This window comes from Macaca fascicularis, chromosome 7 (genome assembly GCF_037993035.2).
Source record: "Macaca fascicularis isolate 582-1 chromosome 7, T2T-MFA8v1.1".
NCBI classification, from domain to species: Eukaryota; Metazoa; Chordata; class Mammalia; order Primates; family Cercopithecidae; genus Macaca; species Macaca fascicularis.
In genome coordinates, this window is record NC_088381.1 from 124,734,024 (window position 1) to 124,758,592 (window position 24,569).

At 40.4% G+C, this 24,569-nt stretch overlaps 2 long non-coding RNA genes across 5 annotated transcripts in view; one reads left to right on the forward strand and one right to left on the reverse strand.

The window, feature by feature from the left end:
- Positions 1–24,569, forward strand: part of LOC135971986 (uncharacterized) — a 225,809-nt gene that overhangs the window by 71,379 nt on the left and 129,861 nt on the right. The gene's annotated exons all lie outside the window — the stretch shown is intronic.
- On the reverse strand, positions 9,287–19,953 carry LOC123574533 (uncharacterized). 2 transcript variants are annotated; one of them, XR_010588488.1, is made up of 3 exons: positions 17,775–19,953; positions 11,630–11,765; positions 9,287–11,494 (listed from the first exon to the last, which is right to left on the reverse strand). It is a non-coding gene; the product is annotated as an uncharacterized lncRNA (long non-coding RNA). The 2 variants fall into 2 exon arrangements; XR_006699559.2 differs by lacking the exon at positions 17,775–19,953 and adding an exon at positions 14,689–15,465.

A 24,569-nucleotide genomic window follows, 5' to 3' on the forward strand; every position in this document is an offset into this window, starting at 1 on the left:
CTGCAGCTCCCAAACTCTGGGAACTTAGGCTTGTCCATTACCTGCTCTTTCTGAGAGTTATTAGTTTATTAAATTATTAATAGTTTCCTCATCTGTACAATGCCAAACATTCCATGGATGATCTTAAAGACTCTTTCACTTCAAAATTATGAGTTCTCTGCCTTCAAATGACACAAAACATTTGCAATAGAAGCCTTTCTTGAAATTTCTCTGGAGTAGACATTTTATAGTTTTAGTATCTAGGATCTTTTTATTCTACATAAATAGAAAACTTGAGTCACCCAAAAGATACCAAGACAAGATTTCATTATGAATTTTCCATACTTCTTTGCGCTAGCCAAATAGTTTACAAAATGGAAATGTTGAATAGAAGATAGATTTCCAAAATGTAAGACGCAATGCCCTAATTGAGTTGGAGATTCCAGTTGGAAACACTAGTTCTCTAAACAATAGTGGCTCTCGTTGGTGCCTTTTCAGAAATTCGATGCTCATCAAAAGCTGTTATCTAGTTTTAGGTGAAGCAGGGACAGTGAGAAATATAATTAAGGAAAACGTTTGAACTTGTTAGACAGAGTATGCTTCTCTTTGGGACCCTCCATTCTGTTTACTATGTTTGTTTCAGGGTAGGGTAAAAGTCTCTCAGCATATGAATTCCAGCAATAAGACTGACCCTTCACTTTTCGTTGACACTAAAATTGCTCTTTTTAATAGAGTCCCTCAGGTTTCTAGGTAAAGCCCTTGGCCAATTGTATACCAATGACACCTTAGAGTTGAATTTCATGGCTCACACTGCCCAGATTTTGAAAGCCAGAATCTCAGGGGTGTAAATACTAAAAAAACAAACAAACAAACAAAACATATAGAACACAAAACAAGAAGTTTACAAGTCTGCTGAAAAACTTTCGTCCAGATGAGCCCATTTTCTGCCCTACTTCTTCCAAAATAAACCACTGTGACAAGTGGTATTGAAATACAAAAATATCAAAAATTCTCTGAGCAGACCCTGCTGGTTGCCTATCCAACAGCTGCTCCTCTTTTCTTCCTTGCTTATGGAACTCTGATCTTTCTCCAGAATTTACCCCATTCCAAATTTAGGGCAAATCCTGATTAGTGTAAATCATGATCCCGTTGACAGTCATTAGTTTAGGGGTGAGTACGTGACCCAAATCTGACCAATAAGATATAAAGGGAGATCTGCTTGGGGGTTCTGCAAAACGTAATTTCTTTCTCAAAACAGCACACAAGAAAAGACATTTATTTTTGTCCAGTGAATTTTGTGTCAGAATATAATTCCCAGACTGTAGTTACTGCAGTCATCTTGTAATCATGAAAGTCCTGTTCTGCAGTCCAAGCTGACACATGGAACATGGCAGAGCAGAAAGGTGAAATGAATCTGGGTCCTTGACGATGTTATTGAGTGGAGAATTTGACCAGCTGCAGCGCCACCTACCTCTGAACTTCTCATCATGTGCCATAGGAATTGTCCTCATTGTTTAGACCAGTCTAATCAGAGGCCTCTATTACTTGCAGTTTAAATTATCTTAATGTATCCCTTTCTCACACATGGCAAGGAAATATTGGCATACCTAATATCCCCACTTCACCTGTGCTTGGAGCTGATGTTGCTATTTACTGAGATCTGAAAAAATAAAAATAGGTAGTGATATAACTCGACGGGATTGTGTCCAGGGTTGTTGAAACATGGCTGTATCCTGACAAAGCCTTAATCCCTGAGAGGAGAATGATATTCATGATAAAATGATAGCCGACACTTTCTGAGTGTTTTCTCTGTACACGGATACTGTTTTAAGTGCTTTATATGTGTAAGTCATTTCATCCACAAAGAACTCTATGAGATTGGTGCTGCCATTATTCTCCCTTACATATGAAGAAAATGAGGCACAGAGAGGTGAAGGAATATGCCCAAGGCTGCATCTCTTATAAGTGTTCAAGAACCCACAATCTCAATCATTGCACTCTTTGGCCTTTTCACTCCTGAAGGCTAAAGGGACACTTCTTTACTATCAGCAGTCCGGGGGAAGCTGTCAGTTTTTCCTGTTTTCTTTTTTCTTTCTTCTTTTTCTTTCTTTCTTCCTTTTCTTTCTTTCTTTCTTTCTTTTTTTCTTTCTCTTTGTTTCTTTCTTTCCTTTCTTCCTTTTCTTCTTTCTCTTTCTTTCTTCTTTCTTTTCTTTCTCTCTCTCTCCTTCCTTCCTTCCTTTCAGTCTCTCTCTCTCCCTTCCTTCCTTCCTTCCTTCCTTCCTTCCTTCCTTCCTTCCTTCCTTCCTTCCTTCCTTCCTTCCTTTCTTTCTTCCTTTCTTTCTTTCTTGACGGAGTCTCACTCTATTGCCCAGGCTGGAGTGCAGAAGTGCAATCTCAGCTCACTGCAACCTCCACCAACTGGATTCAAGCAATTCTCATGCCCGAGCCTCCCGAGTAGTTGGGATTACAGGTGCCCATCACCAGGCCCAGCTAATTTATGTACCTTTAGTAGATACTGAGTTTCGCCCTGTTGGCCAGGTTGGTCTTGAACTCCTGACCTCAGGTGATCTGCTCACCTTGGCTTCCCAAAGTGCTAGGATTACAGGTGTGAGCCACTGTGCCCACCCTAGTTTTTCCTATTTTCAAGGGAGGTTTGTGAATAACCACACTCGGTTTCACATATGCATTGTTATTTGGGGTCATTCATTCATTCCTCAAGCATGTATTCAACACAAACTATGCTGTAGGCCTTGAGTATTTGTTTATATATTTTTGAGACAAGATCTTGCTCTGTCACCCAGCCTGGAGTGCAGTGGCATGATCATGGCTCACTGCAGCCATGACCTCTTGGGCGTAAGTGATCCTCCCACTTCAGCCTCCCAAGTAGCTAGGATCGCAGGCATACCACCACCACACCTGGCTGATATTCCCCCTGTGTTGCTCAGGGTGCTCTTGAACTCCTGAGCTCGAGTGATCCTCCTGCCTTGGCTTCCCAAAATGCTGAGATTACAGAGATTACAGGCATGAGCCACCATGCCTGGCTTGACACTTTTGATTTTTTTTTTTTTTGTAAAGATGTGCTTTCACCATGTTTCTAAGGCTGGTCTTGAGCTCTTGAGCTAGCTCAAGCGATCCACCTGCCTGTTGGGATTACAGGTGTCAGACACTACACCCAACCAGTCTAGAGTATTTAAAGATGAAGAAAACCTAGTTTCTGTCCTCAACTTAATCTAGTGGGGGTGGGGGACAGATCATTAATTAAACATTGATCAGAGAGCACCCTCAATACTTTAGCTGGCCTTTGAGTATGGAGGATGTGTTAGTGAGTTTTGAGGACATAACATGTAGTAACTATTGAATGATCACACATTCCCTATTTTCCTGATAAGGTAACTAAGGAAGAGTTCAGTCCAACATTCCACAGCCGGTTAGTGATGGAGGCTGAACCTAAGCAACCTTTCTGGTTCTGGAAACCACTGTGCCGGGTGTACGTATCCTGGTGGGAGCATGAGGAGCAACTGCTTCCAGCTGGTCAGTGCAGTTGCACAAAAGGGATCTGGCATGCTTCATAGATGAAGTGACTTTTAAACTGAGCCTGGAAGAGCAAATGTAATGGAAGTACCATGAAAGGAAAACCAATTGAGAATTAAAAGAAAAAAAAAATGGAAGAAAGGGCATTCGATAGGAAAAAAGCAGCATGTACAAAGGTAGGAGGGCTTCAGGGAGCCATGGGATACTCATGGAATGGTACATTTTGGGGGCTTCCACATGGTGTGTGAAGGATGGAGTGATGGGGAACCCTGGGGGTGGAAGGCCCTTTTGTATACATGAGGAGTCTACATTTTATTCTGTAAACAATAGGGGGCACATTGAAAATTTTAAAGGTAGAGAGGGATAAGAGCATCTTTTACAGTGATTTAAATGAAAAGTAAGCAACTGGAGTCTTGGGACTTTAAGATGTCTAATATTGACAGATGAGTGGGGGAGGTCAGAGTGGAGGGACAGCATAGGTGAACACTTTGGAAGTAAGTATACCTATTTGGCGGCTGTTGTTGTTATCTAATGACCATCCAGCCTAGGACTCAATAATAGGTTTTACAATTTTAAAAGGCTGTAAAACAAACAAAAAAAGCAAAGAAAAATATGCAGCAGAATAAGACAGAATATGTGGCCTGCAAAGCCTAAAATACAGAAGGACAAACATTGTTTGTTCAATGTTGTTTTGTTATAATGTTGATGAGAAAAAAAATCAATTCTAGCCAGGGCCATTGTCTGTGTGGAGTTTGCACGTTCTCCCCAGTCTGCATGGATTCTCCCTGGGTACTCTCATTTCCTCTCATGTCCCAAGGATGTGCATGGTGGGTGAACTGGCGTGTCTAAATGGTCCCAGTCTGAGTGAGTGTGTGTGAGTGCGTCCTGCAGTGGGATGGTGCCCTGTTCAGGGCTGGTTCCTGCCTTGCACCCTGAGTTGCTGGGAGAGGCTCCCACCACCTGCCACCCTAAACTGGAATAAATGGGTAAATAATTATTTTATTTGCTGTTATTAATCTTTCTTAAATCTATGTATAACTCACATTTATTTCAGTATTTAGTATTAAAAGTGTTTTAGGCCGGCGCAGTGGCTCACGCCTGTAATCCCAATCCTTTGGGAGGCCAAGGCTGGTGGATCACTTGAGGAGTTCGAGACCAGCCTGGCCAACATGGTGAAAATCCATCTCTATGAAACATACAAAAAATTAACCAGGCGTAGTGCTTCCTGTCTGTAATTTTAGCTACTCAGGAGGATGAGGCAGGAGAATCACTTGAACCTCAGAGGCAGAGGTTGCAGTGAACTGAGATTGCATCACGGCACTCCATCCTGGGTGACAGAGCGAGACTCCAACTCAAAAAAAAGAAAAAAAAAGAGTTTTGGGATGTTTTTGTGACTGGAAATATGCTGTAGAAACTTAACTCTTGTTTATATCAATTAGCCCATGGTAAAGTGGTTGCAGTTTCCAAGAACTTATCAATGATGTAAAGTGAGAACTTACTGCATTTATCATCTGTCCCTTTACAGAAAATGTTTGTGCTAAGTTAAAGCTGGTTGTGGCCTGCAAGTGGGGAAGGGGAAGAAGGGGAGGAAGAGGAGGCTGGTCCTCCTTAAAGCCCTTAGGAATCCTGGCCAGAGGAGGTGGGGAATGAGAGGGGATATCAAGGCTGAATCCAGGAATTTTGGTTTGGACAACTGAGTTTTCAGAAGTATCATCATCAACATACAAAATACAGGAGGGAGGATCTGGACAGGGGCAGGAGGGTAGAGAGATTCACTGATTTGGGACCTGATGCTATGAAGTGTCCACAGACATTCAGGTGAAAATGGTTGGGAGACATGCTACACTGAGCAATCTTCTGTGTCTGCTCCCCTGTGATCTAGAATATAAATTCCTTAAGGGCAAAGATTATACAACTCTTTCATATAGACCCTGGCACATAATAAGCTCTGGATCAAGTGTGTTGAGCTTACTGAACTCTAGACAGTTGAATTTAGGAGACTCAGTGAGAAAGAGTCTTATGTTATTGGCTTGTAGGTGGTAACTAAAGTGTGGAGGTTTATGGCATATTTAATATACACTTAGTGCAATGTGAAGTTGCGTCTTGACATGCATTTGTTTAGCTGTCCAGTTAAAAGCAAGTCCCTTCTGAGTCAGCATGTATCACTTTTGATTCTATTTGCAGAGAGGCAGGAGAGCACAGCGGTTAGGAACCAGGGCTTCTGGCCAGGAAGCTTGAGTTTGAAAACCCACCTCCTCTGCTTCCTAGGTGTAACTGTGAACAAGTCACTCAACTTCTTTGTGGCTTAGTAACTCATCTATAAAATGCAGATAATAATAATACCTGTTAGAGAATTGTGAAGTTTAGTAATACATGTGTATGTTTGGAAAGACCTACTATCCGTTCTTCAAACAGCAGCCAGAGTTATCCTTTTAAAAAATAAGTCAGCAGGGCACGGTGGCTCATGCCTGTAATCCCAGCACTTTGGGAGGCTAAGGCAGGTGGATCACTTGAGGCCAGGAGTTCAAGACCAGCCTGGGCAACATGGAAAGACCCCACCTCTACAGAAAATACAAAAAATTAGCCAGGCATGGTGGTGTGAGCCTGTAGTCCCAGCAGCCTGGGAGGCTAAGGCAGGAGAATCACTTGAGCCCAGGAGGCAGAGGCTACAGTGAGCTGAGATTGCACCACTACACTCCAGCCTAGGCAACAGAGCCAGACCCTGTCTCAAACAAAAACAAAACAAAAAAACTAAAAGCTAAACTAAACTAGGGTCAGGCGCAGTGGCTCATGCCTGTAATCCCAGCACTTTGAGAGGTTGAGATGGGCGGATCACTTGATGCCAGGAGTTTAAGACCAGCCTGGCCAACATAGTGAAACCCCATCTCTAATAAAAATACAAAAATTAGCTGGGCGTGCTGGCAGGTGCCTGTAATCCCAGCTACTTGGGAGGCTGAGGCACAAGAAATGCTTGAACGTAGGAGGTGGAGGTTGCAGTGAGCCAAAATCGTGCCACTGCACTCCAGCCTGGGTGACAGTGAGACTCTCTCTCAAAAACAACAACAACAACATCATCAACAACAAAACTAAACTAAAAAATAAGTCATATCATGTCAGGCCACTGATAAAAACTCTCCAATGGCTCAGGTAAAGCCAAAGTCCCATGGCCCACCGCACCTTACCTCCCTGAGCCCATCTCCCTCTGTTCACCTTGCTCCAGCCACTCCAGGCTCCTTGCTACCTTCTCAAACTCACTACAGACACTCCTGCCTCAGGGCCTTCGTGCTCACTTTCCTTCTGCCTGGAGCACTCTTCTCCAAGATATCAGCATGTCTTACTTCCATCTCCTTTGAGCCTTCATTCAAATGTCACCACCCTTTTCTGAATAGCACACACTCTCTCTCCTGAATTCCTTCTATGCTATTTTACCAGAAGAGTTCTCACATGCTAATGTACTACATAACTTATTTCATGTATTATCTACCTCCTCCCATGGAATGTAAGCTTCATGGGAACTGAAATACTGCTGTATTTATATAAGTGATGCCTACTACATAGTAAGTACTCAATCCATGTTAGCTGTGGTGGTTCCCAAAATGTCTTGCACTACGTTTTTGTAAGTGCAGTTGATGACACACAGCTACCTCTCACTCTGTACCTCCCCCACCATACCAGCCCCAGCAACACGGAGGGGACAGTAGTAAGAGCAGGTCTCAGTGTCTGTTCCCTGACTCCCTCTCTCCATAAGCCCCCAGAGGGTTTCCACTTCACCAGTCTTGGACAGCCATTTTGTTAAATGCAGGGATTTGGAAAAATAGGCAAAGTAGACAAATGCTTCAGAAGAGTACAAAACCCATTTGTAGTCTTTCAGAACTGGTTTAACAACCCAAAGAAGAAAATTTGTATATACATAGCATTACTGTTCTTTTGATATTAAATTAGTATTAAAATGGGATGGAAACTGCTTTTCTATTGGGCTCCTATGGAGACAGACAAAGCAATTTAAGAGAAAAAGCAGCTGCCCTCAGCAGTAGGCTCAGAAATGTCAATTTTAATTAAAACATTTATTTTCAAATACATTTCATGGTTCATATGTAGTGATATGTGCCTACTTCATGCAAATATTCAAGCTGCTGGGCTGAGGAAATTGGAGAGAGGCATTTTGATAAAGAGCAGTATGATCAAAACAAAGAGATACAAAGAAAAGAAAATCCACCTCATGCTTCCATTTTTCCTTAGTCCACCTGTCAGATTGTTTCTCATGGACTTGCCCACTGCTATGTAAAGGCCAGGGAACTCCACCGTAGAAATCTGGATGTTAGTGAGTCATCTGGTCATTGGTGGGACATCCCCTCACTCTTACGTGAGCCCTGTTTTATGTACAAATTCCTGTTTACTTCACTAGAAGAACCACCCCTCCCCCAGTGTTTCTAGATCAGAAGAAAACAACCAAAGTGGCCAGCTTCCAATTCAAAATTCTTTCGAACTCTGTCTTTCCCTGAGTACTATTTTAGGTTTGAGTCATTAAAGCTGCAGAAAGGTGTCCAAATTTTACAATTACCTTCTGAGCTCACCTCTCCTCTTGCTCTCTGCCCTGCAGAGCTCACGCACCTGCCAAACTTCTGTTGACTTCCCAGGGAAACCGGTCATGACTTCAACGTGGCCAAAAATCATTGAAATAAAAATGTGGCCAGCTTAAATAAGTGGTGATTTAGGCTAAGAATTTCTGAAAATTTTGCTCAAATTTCTGTAAGGATTTTTATGAATACATTTTGATTTATCAGAATTTGGCATTGGAATATTATTAATAATACAATCTGTACATGTACTTGCTAAAAAAATCATTGTCGTTAGGTTAAAATCAAAGACAACCAGCAATATTTATCAATGTGATGTGTCCTTTATCTTGTAGTCTGAGGAGTGCATTTCTGATTAAGGTGTATTCTAATATTTGAGCAAATTATTACATATAAATACAGTTGCATCGATTGTTGCTCTCAATATGCTTTTAACCTCTTCAGAGGAGCCATTAACATCACAGTCAGAAACACATAGTCAAGTCCAGAGAATATATGCAGGTATCACATTTGGCTGTGTATGCCAGTGCTAAGCACTTTTACAAATTATTGAATGTTCCAATTTATAAGTTGTGAGAGTTTGATTTTGTATTTAGTGATGTTGATAGTACACTTCCATTTTATTTCTGAGCTTATTTTAAAATGCTTTTGAGTTTTGCACTTTGATTTTAAAAGTATACTAAGTTATAATCAATACTTTATTAAACCCAAGCATTATTCCCTCCCTAGAGTTACAAACACACACACACACACACACACACACACACACACACATGCACACACAGACATGCACACAGAGCATTTTGATTGAGAGCTCTGATAAAGGAAGGGAGACCCTGGCAACTGCAATCTTTTGGATTGTGAGAAGGACTATTTGTTCACTGGGCTATCTGGTGACAACATACGTATATTCTGGCAGAGTGAACTGAGTGATGCATCAATGCCATAGAAAAGTACATGGATCAAGTTTAAGAAAATCAGCCTAGGATACTTGACATTCACAAATGAAAAGAAGACACTTACTAAATGTTGACCATGTTGAACCAGGTGGTCTTCTAAGAGTTTTACACCTAATCCTACCAATACTACTTTGAGAGAGGTACTATGATGGTTCACATTTTTCCGATGAGAAAACTGTCACAGAAAGGTTAAGTTGCCTCACATCATATAACTAGTGAAAGACTTGAACCCAGGCAATCTGCTTTTAAACATTCATGTTTAATAAAAACATAGGTTGTGTCATTCTATAACACTCTTTTCCATGAGATGGTGTTTGGTTGCTCATCGCATAGTGGTTAAAAGGGCAGGCTTTCAAGCCCACTACTAGGTTCAGGTCTTAGCTGCTCCAGGTCCAGCTGTGTGACCTTGAACAAGATACATAACTTCTATGTGCCTCAGTTTTCTGCTTGGTAAAATGGGGACGATGTGAGGGTTAAATGAGTTGGTACACAGCAAGCATTTATAGAGGCTAGTTATTGTTGTGACTAGTTCTGTTACTGTCAACCTAGGAAGAGAGTAGATTAAGAGCACATTGTACTTACAGAGGCCAGTAAAGCCTAAGGTATTTTTTGTGGTATGTATACCACAGAATACTATGTAGCCATATAAAATAATGAAATTGTGTCTTGCAGAAATTTCAGTGGAACTGGAGGCCATTATATGGAGTGAAATAACTCAGAAACAAATACCACATGTTCTCACTTACAAGTGGGAGCTAAATAATGTGTACCCATGGACATAGAGAGTGGGATAATAGATACCGAAGACTCGGAAAAGTCAGAGAGTGGGAGGGGAGAGAGGGATGGGAAATTACCTAATGGGTACAATGTATACTATTCAGGTGACGATTATACTAGAAGCTAAGACTTCACCTATGCAACATATCCATGCAACAAAACTGCACTTGTACTCCCTATATCCAGGAAAATAGTTTTTTTAACCCAAGATATTTTCACAGCTTTTTTTTTTTTTTTTTTTTTTTTTTTGAGCCGGAGTCTCGCTGTGTCGCCCGGGCTGGAGTGCAGTGGCCGGATCTCAGCTCACTGCAAGCTCCGCCTCCGGGGTTTACGCCATTCTCCTGCCTCATCCTCCCGAGTAGCTGGGACTACAGGCGCCTGCCATCTCGCCCGGCTAGTTTTTTGTATTTTTTAGTAGAGACGGGGTTTCACCGTGTTAGCCAGGATGGTCTCGATCTCCTGACCTCGTGATCCACCCGTCTCGGCCTCCCAAAGTGCTGGGATTACAGGCTTGAGCCACCGCGCCCGGCCTTTTTTTTTTTTTTTTAAACAGAGTCTCGTTCTGTCGCCCAGGCTGTAGTGCAGTGGCACAATCTTGGCTCACTGCAACCTTTGCTTCCCAGGTTCAAGCGATTCTCATGCCTCAGCCTCCAGAATGGCTGGGATTATAGGTGTGTGCCACCGTGTCTGGCTAATTTTTGTATTTTTAGTAGAGATGGAGATTTTACCGTGTTGGCCAGACTGGTCTCGAACTCCCAACCTCAGCTGATCCGCCTGCCTCGGCCTCCCAAAGTGCCACAGCATTTTTTTTCAGTAATAAAAAAATTGGAAGATAGTTAAATAATGTGGTGTAGCCTCTTTTTATAAAAGGAGAGTAGATGTTTTTCAGCCCCAGATTTTGGTATGTATCTGGCATCTGAGTTGATGTAACCTATCACTTACTGTGAACTTCAGCCTTCAGATCTCTATTTTTTTTTTTTGTTCCTTCACCCACATTTTTATGTTAGTTCTCTTCCTAACATCTTCTGAAATCTAGTCAGGGTTAGCTTCAACAAAACTAGGTGTCACAGGAGAAATGGTAAAGGATCAGGTTAGCAGGCTGCCCAGATGAAGCAATAAATGTATCAAGGAAAAACTGCAAAATCCATGGGTGATGTGCGTAGTACTCGCCCTGATAAAGCATCTGACACAGGCCTGTGAAAAAGCAAACACATTATGTGCTCTATGTTCATGTGGTTCCGTTAAGCAGAGAAGAGACAGGATCTTCAGAACCAAAGGATGTGAAGAAATGGAGATTTTCTTCCGTCACAATTAGGCATCAGGGTGGAAGTCACTTATTACCAATATAGTAGATAGAATCATTCTCTGCATCAGTAGAAGTCTTTATGCCTTGTACAAGGGGCACTGTGTGCTGTAAATAATTGAACCATAATGCAGCCATGGAGAGAAAGCCATCATCAGTAAGAAGGATTCAACCCAGTCAGCGACCGGCTTGAATTAGAAGAAGAAATATAATGAATTGGTAAGATGTTGAAAGTTGTAGGTGTATTTACTTAGAATTTTTTTTTAATTAGTAGAGGATAATTTTTGTTTTGTGAAGCATTTGATTGATTTAAAGTAGCTCTTGTCATTAAATAATCTTTAAATTAACCTTCAACCATGTATCAGCAGCTGTAAGATAGAAACAAATGCATTATGTATTACTGTTTTGGATATTAGTTCTGAAAAAGCCAACTGTCATTCTCAACATCAAAGAGCACCCCTTATCAAGGGCTTGGCTGAGAGGATAAAGCACTGGCTATTTACCTTATGACCTTGGTCCCAATCCAGATCGTATTGCCAATGAAAGGACTTTTGCGATCCCAGTGCCACACAGGTAGATGGTAGTCCGTATCACCAAGAACACAGATTGGCAAAACTGGAATTTTCCTGCTTAGGAGACCTAAGACAGAAAAAAGTTCAGAGCCATGGAAGTGAAAAAGTGTCCAGCTCATACGCCATCCTAGAGATGGCAGTCTTCTTAACTGGACGAGGTGGCTCAGAATAGCAAGCTGGGGATGCGCTCCAACCTGGCTTGCAGATAAAGAAATCTGTTTTCAGAGCTTGCAACTCGTCCAAGCCTATTTTCAAGCCAACACCTCCTCTCCAAATTCTCCCTTCCCCCACCCCTCTCCTTCCAGAAACAAAAAGCAGAAGGATCTTTAGGTTGCCATTTGTAGAACCAGGTTGATGGTTTTAATCTTTTCAAAGGATGATTGCAACTGAGCTGATATGTTTCAGACTTTGCTTTTTAAAAGGAAGATTAAAAACAGTTAGATATTACATTCTCAGTACAGTTTTTTAGATTACAGAGTTAACAATTTATTACAATTATGCCTTCACATCACATTCTCAGGAAGGAGATACACTCCATCAACTGTAGAAAAAACTACACTAGGTAGAAAACTTTTTATTGGCTCCATATGAGTGGTTTAACATTTTTATAATATATACTTAAAGTCATTAATAAAAGATAATGTAGTTTGTATTTGACATTTGCATTTATTTGATAATAGATACCATAAATATTTCAATGTGTAATATCTTATTTCAGGCAATTTCTCCTTGCTTCTATACATTTGGCCACTTTTATTTGACCACTTTTATTTTTCATTCTATTAGTTTACTAAGTTAGTCATTCCTAGTCTTTCCAAGAAATATTTTAGTGATTGTAAATAGTTAACATATATTATAATTATACTTATTTGATCCACTGTGCCCAGCCCTACATATATTATAATTATACTTATTTGATATTACAAGAAGGGAGGCCTCCAACATCTGGTCATACACCACATCCTTTATTTCCAAATAGAGCTAGAGAATAATCTCTCTTTAGCTGTAAGTTAGGATACTCAGCTAGGCAGGCAATGTGAACTTCTATGATACTGTTATTAGAAGCATTTAAGAGCCTATTCTACACATATGAATACTAAATAACAACAGCTATTTTAAAAGTGAATGCACATCTCCTGAGTAGGGAAAGGAGCATTGCTATGTGTTTATGTTTCTACTAAAGGAAAACATCCCTCACCCATAAGACTTAAAGATGACTAGTACCACCCACATGAGGGGAAGTTTGTCTATTCTTGTTCTATATACAATACAAAGTGTGAGAGCATTGGAGCTTCAGCCTAGCTCAACTTGCTCAGACAGCTCAGATGGTGGGCTTGAAGGAAACTCAGGTTGGGGAGGTTGTCAGGACACAGAAAATTGCATGGAGCTCCAGGCATTCCAATGGTCTTGTCTGGGAAGCGGATCCCTTGATTTTCCATGAGGCTGTTTGTCCTTGGTGCCTAGCATTCCTGTAACATCCATTAGGCTAAATTGGCTTCTCTTACATGCACAGAGGGGAGAGCAGATGAAAGGATACAAATGCAACAGACTTTTATTGTCAGCAAACAAAAAAGGGCACATATGTGCCAGTTTATAAATTACTGTTTTCATTAAAAAGGAGTTCAAAAATCAGGTTCCACTTATCATTGTTAAAACCTTAAATTTTTTTTAGCTGTATGATTTCATTATATGAATTACAGAACAGTAATAGAGTAATATTACTCTTAAGCCAGCTCACTTAAATTTAAGACATTCAAGACCCAATAATGCATTAGGTTCTTTAGTTCAAGTTATGCAAATAATATACATTTTTTATTCGGCTTCCCACCAGGTTATACATGTATTATAAACACAACAAAGGCCCCTTTCTTGTACAATATATTACTCAGAAGCTGGTGAAAAATAGAAGCCAAAATATTGTGAATTACATTCTTTTAATGGTTTGGCTTTGTACTACTGGCTGACATATTTTAAATGCTAAAGAGAAGCTGAACTGGAAAGAGAGAAATGTTGACTCACTGTTCCCTACTACTGTTGTCATTCATACTGATGTTCTTCAATGTCTAAATCAGATTATTATCTTTGTTTTCTTTAGAGTGGAACTAGTAGATCCAGCTTTGCTACATTTGGAAAATCAGCAGGGGGAATGGTCATCTCAAAAAGACAAAAATAAAAGAAGGGACTGAAACTTAACATAAATTACCATGGCTGTCCCTGAACTCAGAACTGGAGAGAACCTTTTTATTCTTTTACACAAAGCTTATGATGGAAATCAATATGGATTATTTCACAAGTATTGTTTCGTAAATATTTAGTATAGTTGCCTAATATAATTCAGACACTTAAAAAATACAGCCACTGATGTACTAATTCCAGCCAGGCATTATAATTTTTAAAAAGCTAAAGTTTAAAAAATTAGAAATACTGAACATTGTCTTCCGATGAAAACAATATTCACAGACTTTGCCCCAAAATTTATGCACTAAATAGTGAGATGGCTCTGTGCTCTTCCGAAGATTTCCGCATTTCCATGTTTGCCCAATATAGTCAACTGGTAACTAGCTCAAGTGAATAAAATAAAGCTGAAAACATTATGGATTTTTCTAAAAAGTGAACAGTAACGTGCTTATGTGTGTCCTGAAATACACAGATTAGTCCCATTATAATCTCATACTTTAAAAAAAAATTCCTTTACTAAGGGAGCGTTACTTGTTTACGCTGGGCAAATTGAAAACAAAAATAAGAAAAGTGGAAAATAAGAAATTCAGTCCTTTAGCTTCATGACGTAACATGAGCTTTGTGGGAGCGAGAGAGCATTCCTTTATACTTGTATGCAATCTGAGCTCAGTGGCTTTGAAAGCTCTGAAGTCCTCCACAAAACTCTTTCCTCCCTTTTCTCCCTCAAAAACAAAACAAAACAAAACAAAACAAAAAACCCCACCTCCACTAATGTATATAATCTCATCAGCATTTCTAACAGAAATTCTCACCTCAAATTTCTTCCTGTGTGAGAGTAGAACCAGTCTCTGGAGTACTTGGCAAAACACCCCGGGCCTCTTGTTTAATTCAACAAGTGTGAGTTGTGCTTCTCCTGAAAGCATATAGCTCTTTATACACGACAAAAAGAGCCACACTGGATGGCAGGCAATCGTGTTTTAAGATGGTGCATCATCTGTTTGGATGCTGCCAGTCTTCCCCTGGATCTGTAGATGGCTCCTTTCTTAACAAAATGTAGGCACAGAATTGCATTTACTGTCCACCGTGATGATGTGAAAGATTAAAAAATTGCCCTCCATCAGATTGCTATTAAGAAAAAAAGACTGTGAGGTCAGAATTATTTCTTAATTGCATTTCACACCTGGTTAAGATAGTGTATACAGCTGCAAGGAGATGAAAGGAATGATTGATCCCTGAAAAGAGAATAGGTAGAGTAGGCATTGGAAAGCTTGAGAGCCAGGCACACTGGGGTGGAGTGAAAAGCAGAAATCACTTTTGGTAGAATTAATTTCTTGCCAGCATTTGAAAAAGAGGAAGGTGGCTCTGGAAGCAGCCTTCATTCTCCAATGCTGACTGCAAATCCCCCACCAAAACAGTCTCACTGTAAACAGCAGATATTTTAGATGCAATTAGGCTTCCATGTGCCATGCACAACAGCCGGGAAGAGTTTGCAAAGTTTTCTCTTAATTTGAGCACAATCCTAAAGAAATAAAATATCCTGACAACTTTTAGTGTTGTCTTGTGACTTTAAAAAAAAATCAGCCTGTGAAGTATCACTGCTCTGTTTTAGTCTAATGCTACTTCTATCTTTTATCCTTTTTAATTAGAAGGCAAATTCTCAGACCGCCAGGCCTAATCCCTACACAGTGGAACAAAGCCCAGCAAAGCCTTTGAACACTGTTCAGCCGGGCAGCACAAACCCTAGTAACTGTTGGCAGTAGGGGCAGGACTCTGACCCTCATCTCAGCCATTCTCCTGCAGCTCCTGATGCTCCCTGCCCTTCAGAACCCTATCTGTTGTTCTTCTGTTTAGACTGAAAAGACAAAAGAGGAGACAATGTGGGAAACCTAGAGGATTGGCTAGGTAGGATGCGGGGAGCTAGTGACGATAGGGGCAAGTAAATGGAGTTTCACAGGAATGGACACAGTGGGGAGAATTGGATCACCAGATTAGGTCTTTAGGTTCAAGAAATTTCTTCATCCCTCACTAAATCTTTTCATGGACAATGCCACTTTTTAAACAATTGTTGCATTTCCAATTACTCCAGGAGTGTTCAAACAAATGTCCCAAACCCTCCATGAAAAGTTTGCTCATATTTTAAACTCGCCAGATGAAAATCAATAAAACAAATACCCCCCAAATCAGTGGCAGACACTTACATCTCCAAAGTATTTACACTTGTAATAATATTTGAGTCAAGAGCATAATTTGAGCTCACTCAAGCAAAACATGCAACTAGACAGAAACGTGAATTTTCAAAGCTAATCGGAACAATCATGAATCAAAAAGCCAAATTCCAAGTATGCAAATATGAAAAAGGATTGTTTGCATTTCCTACTTTGCTAACTGTGAATTACTGAACAGTGAAACAACAGATGCTACTACCATGTTGCAACCTCTTCCAAATTGTTCTTAGATTGAGCTTCGTATGTGTGGGAATTACTGTCTGATGCCAGGATGTTTAAGAGTTGTAATGGGATTTCTTAAAAAGATAGGCATTTTCTGTTTTTTGAGATATGTGGAGTAGACATTTCCAGAAAAAAAGAGAAGAAAAAAAAACCTTTTATTGAAAATATTTTTAACAGTCTGTCAGTTCTTAAACACAGCAGGTTTTATAAAGCCACTTTCAGTTTTCCTTCTTCTAATGTCTGCAGAAAACCCAACATATGTAGTGCAATGCTTAACCCAATCATTAGGGTTGTCTTTGTAGCCAAGTATAAAATGTGTTACTGATCTGCCTTTGGGTCATTAAGAGGTTAATTTAAATCATAGGAAAGGATTCATTCAGGGGTTTAGATGAGTATTGTCCAATAAATGTGTACATTTTACCAAGTAATCTTAAATTCAAAGTTAGAGCTAACACTTTTAAGGAAGCTTCCATTTTAAAAGCTCTCAGTAAAGACAGATATCCCAAGTTTTATATTTAAATAAAATATGATTTCAAAATTATTAAAGTGTAAGTTTTACATGGATTTCTAGCATTTATTTTGAGAATATATGCTTATCTTATTAAAGGGACAGCGATTACTGTAACTATAGTCCATTTTTATATAATTTCTATTATTCAAATGACAAAACCCAATATCTTCCTCCAGATTCTCCGTCTTTGTGCTGCATAAGCAAATCTTTTCTCCAGGTCAAAAGTGGTAAAATAGGTAAAATCCACAGAGATAATGAAATACAACTATGGATGATAAAAGGAATGATGCAGCATTATTGACAGTCGTGTCTCAACCTGCTTTTATGTTTGTTTTTACCTCTGATCTTATCAAAAAATATACAAAATATAGCTACTTACATCGATACTCTTTAAATACATCTTATGTTTATCATTTTTTCTTTTTTATTTAAATAAAAGCTGTCTGAAAAATTAATACACTAGTTATTTCAGGGCTCTAAGCAGTGATCTTAATTTGCAAATAAAAGAACTTAAATTTTAAAAAAATACTTTTTGTAAAGACAGAAGCCATTTAAAGAAATTGTCTGAATGTTTGCATGCATTTCACTGTCTAATGCTCCAATGGAAATGATCAATAAACATTTGCATAAAAAAGAGCAAATTCATTGCATGTATGTTTTAATGATAATTGGAAATCTTTACGTAGTGGAAAATTATTTCTTGTTGTTCTGCATGTACATGCCATCTTTTGCAAGTAGGTAATCAAATCCAACAGGCAACATTCTATAGTGATATTTGGTGCGGTTCTGAAAGTTCTAAAGATTCAGAGATAGTCCTGCAAATGCACGTAACCCACAGCTAAACACAGTTCCCATAACTCAAACCTGGCATCACTTCTACTATCAGGGAATGGCTTTTGTGTTCATTTTTGTCCCCCATCACTATCATCTACCTACTTACCTTAATCATGTATATGAAATAATTTTATCCGAATAGAATAGAAGAGATTCTTGATCAGAGGAATCTAAAGCTTTTGAAGACAGCTTTTTCTTTTAAGAAACTAAGACTTGGGTGAACGGTGACAATGCAGCACACCTAGTTATCAAACAGGGTTGAATATACTCATTAAAACTTACTAGAATGTGAACATTAAAATAACTGCTATATTTCCCGTTTTCTCTTCCTTAGAATTCATGTAACTTAGGTGTACATAATAGATTTGAGTCGATCGGGTTGCCAAAGTTAAAATATTTTTTTGTGGAGGTTAGTTTTTGTTATTGTTACTGTTTCTTCTACTGAATAAAGCTTTCTTTACTAAGAATAAAGCCTTAGAGGGTTTCTGAAGCTTATAATGTAAATGACTATAAATATTAAGCTCAATCAAAACAAATACTAAAGAAAAAAAAAAAAAAAAGGAAAAGAAAAGAAAGAAAAAAAAAAAGCCAGGCCTTAATTCTGTATTCTGATCCATCAGTGACTGTATAACTATATCATTAACGATGTTCTCTAACTGGGGAAGTCCCTACCCTAGAGTGTAAGGGATCAAAGAAAACATTCTTTTCTGTCTGGTACACTTAGTAGTCCTGCCTCCCAACAGTGGGATAAAAGGAACTTGCTAAACTGTTGCCATTTTGCAACATCTGCTATAATTCCCCTAAATCCAGATTTGCCTGACACAGAGAGGCCTGTTCTTACATCATTGCCATGTGACAGTATAACACCAGTCACATCAAGCTTGGGGATTGCAGCTTCAGGCTATGATAATATGAAGAAAACCTTTTTGCCTAGGGCAAAACACTTGTAACAAAGTATTATTCATCTGGCCAATTTAAATCTTCTCTCAAAAAGGTACCCAGAAACATATGCAGTATTCCTTTGTAAAAGGCTGGAGCAGCTCATAGGCAAATGACCTGAACCAAGAGTACAAAACCTAATGTCCTGATTAATTACTGTTAAGCAGCTCTGATACACAGAAAGGAGAATGCTGGTACTAATCCTTAACCCTGTCCTACATTCTCAAAATAGGCCAAACATTGCTGACAGTTACAAAAACAAACCTGTCTGGGTTTTTTTTTTTTAAAAATAGTGGTACATTATCACTTAACGCCCTCCACCTTAAAAAACAAGGATGCAGTTCATATCAGTAGACAGATCAGGGAATTACCAGTTCAGGGGACTTCTTGGGACAAGGGCACAGGCTCACAGAAAGAAAATAATATGAAGGCAAAAAAAATCTAACAAACACAAACTCAAACAGAAATATTGTGGGTGTTCTTATTTTCAGGGATCAGCTTGCATGAGATTGAGCTTTTCTAAAAATTGTTCCTTGAGTTGAGCAACCTCAACAATTTTTTGCTGATTAACATGGAGCAGATAGACTGTAGTGCTTAGGATTTTATTAGGATGAGATGTTCAAATTCCCTTTACCTATAAAAATAAGGGGATACTCATAGTTCACTAAAAATATCAGACATTTTATAATTCCAAACTATTTGAATTGTGAAGCTCTATTGGCTTCAATCACTCAAATTACAGGTACTTTTATCAATAAAGTAGACATCTGGAGTTTCTTTCACTTTTGCTGAGCAAGATATCAATGGTTAAAAGAAGAAAGTCCTATATAAGGACAAAGGAAGTTGCATATCTTAGCAGATTTTTTCATTTTTTAAAACAATCAGAAAGTCACTAAAATACAGCTCATGTTACTACCAGTTGTGACAGTTTTATATCATAGGTTGATCACATTAAAATACACCTCTTTTGGGCTTTATGTGTGAAACCTGGCACTCTGATAGCACTAATTCAAAATGAATAATGAACCTTACCTATTTTGAAGACTGCCTTTAATTTGACATTATTTTACAGGCACACTCCCACCTCAGTTCTAGGAAATAGTGAGAAACTGGAAGCCAATGGAGGCCAAGGTCCTGAAGGGCCAGCCTAACTATCCATGGGGTCATTTTTCCCACGGAGCTACCAAAGGAGAGGAGACATATTTTCACCTGAAATACACTCATTATTAAGTCTGATTCCATTTTAGATTTTCAAGAATATTTCTGTATGTAAGCACATTATTTTTAGACACAAACATTTTCACATGGCGCAGCAGCAACCCATCCAGTGTTTAACAGACTGTGTAGGAAACGAATTTTCCACCTGTCCAGATCAAACAGGATGCCGGAAGCCCAAGAAAATACAAGAAGCTGGTTCAACGTAGCAACCTGAGTTTTGACAGTCTGTGCTGTTTTTCACAGCATCATGCACTTGTTTCTCTTTGTCCAACTTCTTTTCCTCCTTTTCCCTACCCATTTTCCCTGTCTCTCCCTTCCTCAGCTGGTCCCCAAGGGATGCACTTCAGTTTCTCATCAATCCTCATCACCACCCCCCTCCCCGCCCCCAACTTTCTGAATTGGAGTGACTCACTTTCTCATTAGTGGGGTTGTAACTCTGGAGTCAAGTCACCTTGGTTCATAACGTCTTCTCAGTTCCGAGCAACATCTGCTCCCGGGCATGACGACTTTTGATGGCAACTGTCCCTCCCTGAAGCCTGAAGCTCTGACTCTATTCAGGGGCAGAGTAAAGAACCAAATCGCTGTTTCTCAGGTTTGGACATCCCACTTGACAGTTCTGCAGAAGTGAAAGAGTTGCTTTATTTTCTGCAAAGATTGACACAATTTGGGAGAACTTTCTCCTCTCTGGTCTGTGGCAGGTTTTCTTTTGCAGAAAGAAAAGTTAAAACAGAAAAGTGAAGAAGTTTGAAAATCATTGCCCTTCCTGGAATTTGAACTGAATATTATTAAGACTGGAAATACTCAAGCATTTCCTAGTTTCCTAGAATATTATTAAGACTGGAAATAATCAAGCATTTCCTAGTTTCCCTTTCACTAATCAGTCTCCCTAAGTCATAGGAAGTACAATGGAGAGCACATATATTTTGGATTAGAGAGACACAGGCAGGCTGAAAACCTAGCTCTCATTTATCAGCTCTATGATCCTGAGTGAATTACTTGACCTCTCTGAAACTCAGTTTCCTCAGCTATAAAATGGGGGCAAGCAAGGCCTATTTCACCCCATCATTGGGAGGATCAAATGAGATAATGAATGTAAAGCAACCTCTTTAACCAACCACAACAATCCTATTAGGCATTATAATCTCCATTTCGGCCGGGCGCGGTGGCTCAAGCCTGTAATCCCAGCACTTTGGGAGGCCGAGGCGGGTGGATCACGAGGTCAGGAGATCGAGACTATCCTGGCTAACACGGTGAAACCCCGTCTCTACTAAAAATACAAAAAATTAGCCGGGCGTGGTAGCGGGCGCCTGTAGTCCCAGCTACTTGGGAGGCTGAGTCGGGAGAATGGCGTGAACCCAGGGGGCGGAGCTTGCAGTGAGCCGAGATCGCGCCACTGCACTCCAGCCTGGGAGACACAGCGAGACTCCGTCTCAAAAAAAAAAAATTAAAAAAAAAAAAAAAAAGAAAAGAAACGGCTTTATAATCTCCATTTCACAGAACAGGGGGGAATGGGGAATGATTCAGGAAGGTTAAAGCACATGCCAAATGTCACAGTCACATTGTAGGTGTTTAGTAAATGGAGTCTATTATTCATCAACCCAAGAAACATGGATTCTCACCTATCTCAAAATAACTCGTTAGTAAGTTGGAGGGCCTTTGCTCTAGTGGGTGAAACAGCCAAGCTTCCTTTTTAAAGAGCTCGTCAGAGGCCTTTCCAGGGAAGCCCAAAGGGAAAGTTCTTCTCATTTTCCAAACCCTGACTTCGTTGTACGCTTTACTGAAATGTTACCTCTTTAGTCAACCCAACAACACTTCTAGTTACCATCTCCTTTTCCCAGAGCAGGATCCAGAACTTTGAGAAATGTTAAATCATTTGTCAAAGGTCACAGGTTTTACTTATGGTGGAACCAGGTTTGTAAATCTAGATCTCTATGCCCTTGAAGACCATGTTTTTCCATCCCGGCTCATGGCTGTCCCTCACCACCCATCGGCTCAGGGCACGGAACCGTCGTTAGATGTTGGAGGAAGAATGGCTAAACCTTTTCAAGGGGCATCCTCTCCTCTGCGGCAGGTTCTTCTATTAGCCCAACAAACCCATCACGTTTTCTAGAATGAAGCCTAAATAGAAATGAATCTTAAATAAAAAGCAGAAATCAGGGTCAAATCACCAGATCAATAAATTGAAAAGGGCAATACAGTGGAAGGCATTTCAAGGTGCAAAACAAAGGAGAGGAGAGTCAGATCAAATTCCAAATTATTTCCAGGAGGAATAGGGACCTAACAGCATAAACTTTTAATTGTGTACATGCTAAAAGGTTTAGAAAACCAGGTTAGTAATAATGGAGATGTTTCTCTCCTGCTGATTCCCACTGTTCTTCTTACCTCACTTTCCCCTCCAACCCACACCGCACATCCTCCCTGGCTCACTAGGGATTGTGAATGAAAGACAGAAAATGAATTTAAAGAATCCACAAGCGTACTCTATATCCTTGCCTTCGCACCGACCCTCAGGTGATTAAAGAAATGTGCATGTGAATCACCTGGTGATCTTGTTATAATGCAGATTCTGGTTAAATAGGTCTTGGGGTGAGGCTTCTATTCTGCTTTTCTAACCGGGAGCGCAGAGTTCAGATAACGTCACTCAGATTCTTCAGCTCTTCTTGAAATGTCAGTGCAGCCCTTAGAATTCAAGGTATCCTCGCGGAAGCAGGGCTGTGAACTCTAAAGTGTTACTCCCTCCCAGACCTCAGAGGACTCTCAGCTGGAAACTCTCTCGACGGTTAGAACAGAATCTGCCTAAGTAGAACAGGCACTCAAGTTAGAGCAGGCACGTAACCGATTGTATAGACTCTCACCTTGAATAAAAAAAAGACAGAAAAGAAAGGGCCGTGAGAGACCCAACGAACCCAAGTGATAACCTCTGAATACAGACCAGATGCTGATTGTCTTAAAGTCAAATTTCTTTCCATTTGACCTTCGAACGTGAACAATTGGCTGGCAGTAGGGCCTATTGGATAGAAGTCAGGGAGAAGGGACGGTGAGTTAATCAGGAAAGGCAAAACTAGACTGATCCAGCACAGAACTGGGCTGGAGCAGGGGTCAGTGGGGGCCTTCTCCTTCTTTTCGTCAGTTAGGGTAACTTTTCTGGCTCTGATAAAGCGAAAGAGAGTCAAGTGGGTGAGCTATAAAACTGGCTAAGGCTTAAGGACGTGAATTCTGCTGCAGGGGGCCAGAGGAGAGGTTGAGCCAGCTTCATGAATGCTGCTTCTATGCACAAGGGTTGAAAACTTTGGCTGCAGACCAGAGAAGGGCAGAACTCACTTTTTCTTTGTCTCTGTTTCTTGAAAACCTGCTAAATCCCAGCAGCTGGGCCATATATTGTCTTCTATCACCCAGTAGCAGATTCAGGTTGAGGCTGAGGTTGAGTTGAGAATATGATCAAGAACCCCAGGATTTAGGGCTGGGCACGATGGCTCATTCTTATAATCCCAGCTACTTGGGAGGCTGAGGCCGGAGGATCAGTCGAGCCCAGGAATTGGAGATCAGCCTGAGCAACATGGTGAGACCTCCCAGCTCTAAAAAAAAAAAAAAAAAAAAAAGATTGGGTGCCATGGCTCATACCTGTAATCCCAGCACTTAGGGAGGCCGAGGTAGGAGGACTGCTTGAGCTCAGGAGTTGAGGAGTTGGAGACCAGCCTGGGCAAGATAGTGAAACCTCATCTCTACTAAAAAACAAACAAACAACAACAACAAAACATGAGTGCTGGTACATTCCTGTTGTCCTAGCTACTTGGGAGGCTGAGATGGGAGGATCACTTGAGACCAGGAGATCAAGGCTGCAGTGAGCTATGATTGTGCTATTGTACGCCAGCCTGGGCAACAGAGCAAGACCTTATCTCAAAAGAGACAGAGACAGAGAAAGAAAGAGAGAGAGAGAGAGAGAACTCCCAGGATTTGGGTATCATCACTCATTCCCTGGGAGGATTGAACATTAGATTTAAACCCAACTGCCCTCTGCCCCTGCGCTTGCCACTCACAGGCAGAAAAGGCAATGAACAAGGTCAAGACTGCTCAGATGATCTAGGATGCCCTGTTGGGCAATTTGGTGGAAGAGTGCCAATGTGGGTCGGTTCCTGGTGTCTCATAGCAAGATTGTCTCTTGCATAAAAATTTTTTAAATGCTCTTGACAAGATAAAGATATGAGGCTATGAGAAATATACTCAAGTGTTTGGTTAAGTTGTAACAATTAATCAGCCGGGCATGGTGGCTCACACCTGTAATCCCAGCACTTTGGGAGGCCAAAGAGGGCAGATTACTCAGGAGTTCGAGACCAGTTTGGGCAACATGGCAAAACCCAGTCTCTACAAAAAAATACAAGAATTAGCTGGACTTGGTGGCACGCACCTGTGGTCCCAGCTACTTGGGAAGCTGAGGTGGGAGAATCACCCACGCCGAGGAGGCAGAGGTCGCAGTGAGCCAAGATTGTACCATTGCCCTCCAGCCTGAGTGACAGAGTGAGACCCTGTGCTAAACAAACAAACAAACGAAAGTAATTTTCAATTATTGAAAAAGGAAAATCATTTTCTACTGGCGATGAAAATATATGCTACCTCATAAGGTCAGCAGACCAGGTCCCTGTTTTCAGAAGCTGGACGGAACCAGTGGTGGAAGTAAAGCGCTGTGGCTCACTCCACTTAGGCCAGCTACCATTTCACATCACTAACACCCCTCGAATCTGTTAAC